Source organism: Belonocnema kinseyi, chromosome 7 (genome assembly GCF_010883055.1).
Source record: "Belonocnema kinseyi isolate 2016_QV_RU_SX_M_011 chromosome 7, B_treatae_v1, whole genome shotgun sequence".
Classification (NCBI taxonomy): domain Eukaryota; kingdom Metazoa; phylum Arthropoda; class Insecta; order Hymenoptera; family Cynipidae; genus Belonocnema; species Belonocnema kinseyi.
The window spans coordinates 98868797-98874544 of NC_046663.1; positions in this window are offsets into that span (position 1 = coordinate 98868797).

Below are 5748 nucleotides of genomic sequence, written 5' to 3' on the forward strand. Positions count from 1 at the left end.
CATTTAATCGCAGTTTCGTAGAGTAATTTCTCATATCTATTATAACTCATAATAACGTATCATAACTACTACTAATAACCTATCATAATAATCTATTATAAATTCCTTTCTACAAATGAGAATTGACTTTTCTATGAGTCATTCTTGAAGAGATTTTCATGCTCTTTCATTCTGTGAAATCTATTGTTAAAATCTTTTAATTTTTATAAATAGATTGCCATTTAAAATGTTTATTTAACATTTTCTACTCTTCGGGCAGTTTTCATTTTTTAAAAGTATGTTTAAACGAAAGCTGCACTTTTTTCGATAAAAATGCCGTTTTGCATGTTGGGACTGAAAATAATTATGTAAGTTATATAACAAATGCGTGGCATTTTAGAGTGCCGGGAATTGTAATTGCTTCAGTAAATCTAGTTTCTAGTTTTTTGGTCATCTCTACGTGATATTCTTTCGAACTGAAAAGAATTACTGTTTTCTTTAAATGATTCTTAGCCCATTTGAATAACTCCATCGCAGTTAGGATTGAATTCTGTGCTGAGCGCTGCAAACCAGTTTTTGCCGAAATTTTTTTCCAATTTCCACCAATCCTGTCACCTGAACCTTTCCCAGAAGTTCCAAAATCTTTTTTTTTTAATTGAAAATATTTATAAAGGCATATTTATTTTTGAAATTTTGCGCAACACCGTCCTTGACATAATAAATTTGGTTAACTTCGCTGAATTTTTTCTTGAGGTACTCGTTGATGAGCTTTTGAAATGTGTACATAGTTACAGTGTCATGAAACTGTGATTTCTTGTGTTTCATTTTTGTTTCTTGTTCTTTGTTTCTTATAAATTGTTTATCCTTTTTTCTGTGATTTTTGTTCATTTAGTTCAGGTTATAAGTTCGTTTTCGAGACTATTTGCGAATCGCTGCTCTCGAAGGAAAGTGAGATCCCTAAGGACCTCTCATGGCCATCTAGCACTGACTATGTCTTCGATGCAAAGATTTCGCAGCAGATGTGCAAACCCTTTTCGTAAGGAAAAACATGTAAGAGGAATTTATCTGAGGCTTCTAACGGAAAATCAGCAAATCGCGTTTCCTGATTTGCCGAAAGGCAGTAAAATATGTGGTGATTGTAGAAAAGAATGTGGAACTCTTAGTTTACAGTTATCCAGAGTTATAGAAGAGCCTCGTATCAATGTAGAGGAAGAGATAAACGAGGGTACAGATTTTTGCTTGCCAATGAGAAATGAAGAAGAAAGATGCAATGATGAAAATCACTTAGCGGGTCCCAAAGTCCTGAATCAAATAAAAGAAAAAATAGAGCAGAAGGACACTACGTATCCAGAAAAAAATTGTCTACTCACCCTTGTGCCTAAGTCTTGGAGTCGCACATAAGTCATGCGAGAATTCAGTGGATCTGAACGTGAAGCCATAAAAGCGAAAAAATTAGTTGCCAAAAGTGGAGTTCTGACTTTTCTAGATGCCAAGCAAGTACAAAAATTGGCAGAAGAAACTGAAAATTGGGTAATAAACTTCTGCAAAGATGACGAGAATAGTCGACAGATGCCAGGTAAGAAGGATTTCGTATCTGTCAAAAAACTAGACGGTACTCACGAGCAAGTACAGAAGAGACTGACCCTCTGCAATCTTTTAGAATTATATGCCAGATTTGTAGCACTACATGAAAATGGTAAAAGATTAGATTTTCAAAATTCACACAACTAAGACCAAAGCACTGTGCTTTAGCTGGAGAAAGTGGAACTTTCAATGTTTGTGTCTGCATTAATCATGAAAACTTGAAGTTGATGTTGAATGCGATTGATATTAAACATTTAACTGAGTGAACTGGCAGACAATTTTCAGAATATCATGACGGCCTTGAAGAAATCACATGCAGTAAACCCAGTGACGCTTGTCATTTTAATTAATGCGAATTTTGTCCTGACATTTAACATTTTTTAAATACCTGACTGATCTATTGGACGTGAATAGTTTTGACACAGCGATATATCAAGTTTGGCAGAAAACTGATAGAAGCACTTTGAAGATCGAAATAGCGGTCGTTGATGCCTTCATAGAAGCACTCTGCACTAAACTCAAAAACCTAGAACCTCACGCATTTCATGCGAAACAAAAAGGTTTGTTTCTGAAGCACCTTGAAGTTATACTAAAAGAAGGAGAGTACTTAATTTTGCTTGACTTTGCTGAAAATTATGCTTTCATCATTCAAAATGCTGCACAATCTTTCAATTGAAATAATAATCAAGCAACTATATTTACAGTAGTTATTGGTTACAAAGATGGAAAAGAAATGAAGCATTTTAGCACGGCAATAATCTCAGATTGTTTAAGTCATGACACTGCAGCTGTGTACACATTTCAAAAGCTCATTAACGAGTATCTCAAGAAGAAATTCAGCGTTATTAACCAAATGTATTATGTGATAGACAGAGCTGCGCAGGATTTTAAAAATAAATTTTCCTTAATAAATCCTTTAAATCACAAAAAAGATTTTGGAATTGCTATAGAAACATATTTCCAGGCAGTACAGAATCCAATGATAACTGCGATGGAGTTATTCGGATGGGCTAAGAATCATTCAAAGGAAACAGTAAGTCTTTTCAGTTCGAAAGAAGATCACATAGAGATGGCCAAAAAACTAAAAACTTCATTCGCAACAGAACACGATATGTTTCCGAAAACAATCAATAGGCCTCAAGTTCAGAGAAGCAAACAATGCACGAAAAAAGGCAAACTAAATAAATTATAATGAATTTAGTGCAGCTTCGCTGGAGATTCATTCATACAACCATGTCCTCGGTAGGACTGGCCAACCAGTCCGAGCGCGCGAGAAAGGATTTCGCTCGGATATCTTACCTAACTACATAACTATTTCCAGTCAAGATGCCAAACAGCATTTTTATCGGAAAAAAGTGAAACTTTTGTTTAAAAATACTTTTAAGAAATTGCCCGACGAGTAGAAAATGTTAAATAAACAATTGAAATGCAAATTTGTTTATAAAAATTAAAAAATTAAAAACAATAGATTTAACATAACAAAAGAACATAAAACCCCCTTCAGGAATCACTAATAGAATATTCAATTCTCATTTGTAGAAAGGAATTTATGACCATTTGAAAATACCCGCTTTGCCCGGGGGATGCAAATTTCACCCCCTATAGTTCGAGGAGGGATGGTGGTAAAAGTCTATAAATTGGTGGGTATACTAGTATTATAAAGGCAGACAAACTCTGAAAATTTGAAGGCAATCGGAAGACATGACTTTTAAAGTTGGGGAAGTTCAAGAATAATATATACAGATTCGGGGGCTTTCATGGTGGTGGAAGTTCACTTACGTAAGCCAAAACGTTTTTCAATCCTGCCACCACGCGACATGGCGCACTTGTCAAGTAGTAAAGAGTTTGAAAACGAAAACACATTTTTCAACCTCAAATTCGGAGAGCTGTTTGCGACATAACGACATAAATATAACATTTTTTCAGTATTTCAAACAGTGTTTTTACAACGTCCTCAACCTGCAACTTTCCTTATCAGTACTTTTTGTTATCCACTAGAGTCTCTTGACCTGTGTGTACAACGGTATCCTAATGCAATTCGATTTGACGAAGACTCCTGACACTTCTAAAAAACGACAATAAATAATCACAATATTCTCCACCCTCTTTATAGAAATTTAAATACCAGAACTATAAGGTGAACATTATGAAAATTTAAAAAATAGATCGGAACAAATTCAGTCTGATACTTTTATGTCCCTAATTGTCATTTGGCGGAGAAAAATACATGGGTAGTACCATCCCAGCTGAAAATCCATATCGACGTGTCCAAACGACAAGCGGCCTTCTCGGGTGACGAAACATGGAAGCTAAGAATCACATATAAATAGTATTGTAAACACCGACGCTCTCTAAACTAGGGAACCCTTTTATTTGGTTTTGCCGAGATGTCACCTTGTAATTTGGACACGTCGATATGTACATGAACCTCGGAGGATTCTGCACATGTTCCTGTACATGCTTCTACACGATACTATGTACATGAATAATTGACTATGACGGTACAGGAACTTGGCAAAGAAAACTATTTATGATCCTGCCAAGGAACCTGCAGCAAAAAGGAACCTTTGCAAAGATTCTGTATACACTCCTTTGTGAAGTAAATTGATATTAGGTTTCTGTTCAGGTGCATTCTTCACGAAAAAAAATTAAAGGACGGGTTACTGTACTAGAACGCGTATAAGCAGTCCAAGCCCAACAATCATGAAAATTCATGTCACTAACATCACTTACGAGAGTAGAGCTCAGTTGTTGGCACACTCAATTGAATTAATTTCTACGTAGGTTCATGTACAGGTGCATAAATAAGTTTCTGTACCGGAGACTGCGTTTAATTAACTTTGCGAAGGAACCTGTACAAGCACTTCTAAAGGTTTCTTTGTATAACTGCTCCTTTACAGGATCATCTGTAGGTTCTTTCGCTAAAATCCTACATAGCAATCGTCAAAATATTCTCTTTGGGTTTGTGCGCCCAACCCTGTACAGGAACATATGGAGAATCCTCCGTAGTTCCTGAATAGGAATATTCACCTGGGATGAAACATGATCATATGTAACACATGCAATACATATAATGTATCGTATTACATGCCCTTATAGAAGGAATTTACAAGAACAATCCCTAGCAGCTCAGGTGATAGAACGCCTGTCTTCCTGGCAGCTGGACGGGAGTCCGCATGTTTTTGTTCATTCTTCTACCGTACCTCTAAAGGTTTGGATACTAGCTTAACTTAAACCATGGATTTCTTTAGAAGAGTTAAGTGATTTCCTGAAGAAAGGAACTCTGAATCAAGGAGCTATAATTGCTTGGTGTTCGGGTCCCTGGCCAATTCTAAGCGAAATCAGGGCAGATTGGACTAGATACTGTTACTATAATAAAAAAAACCTCCGACTTAAATTAGATACATTTCAATATTTCGGAAGCATTTTTCTGGTCTTGAGTCGGATTCTTGTGCAAATCTTTCTACACAGAGCTATAATGGTATGTATTATCAGTGACGGACGCATTTTATAATGCAGCAAAGTGATCTGATGAGAGTGAGTCTGGTTTCCTTTTCATTCTATCATCCATGGACTAGACTGTATTCAAGAGCATGATATGGGGACTTGCAGCTTAAAGACGCATGTAAACCATCAGCACCTCAGTGTAAAAGTACATAAAAAAATGTCTAGAGATCGATCCTCAGACGTCTAACAGGAAGTCTAACTTCAAACCTCTTGTAAAGATGTTGTATCTGTCACAAAATTGGTTATATAATGTATAGTTTAGTGTTCGCCTTTCACTACTGTTTTTCATACACATCGATTGCAAGCGTTTGAGGTGACCTTAGCTAGCTCTGGATACTTGCTTGGCTACCATAAAAAAAAAGAAATCCTCAGATTCAAGATGGTTACAGTCCAATATATCAAAGACATCTCTTGTTTTTGTGTTAAATTTTGGTTGCGAACCTTTCTACCAGGGGTTGTGCGGGTATGTGTCATCAGTTATGGGCGCCGTATATACTTTTATACATTTAATGTAGCTATATTGTTATAATGACTTTTTTCCTGTTAAACTTTAAAATCGAATAGAATATTTTTTATATATCTCAAGCTAGAAAAGATCAGTCTGGTTGCAAAAGGCATTAAGGTAAATATCAGCGAATCTGGAACCAAGATTAGTGCCATTTTCCTTGATCAATTTCG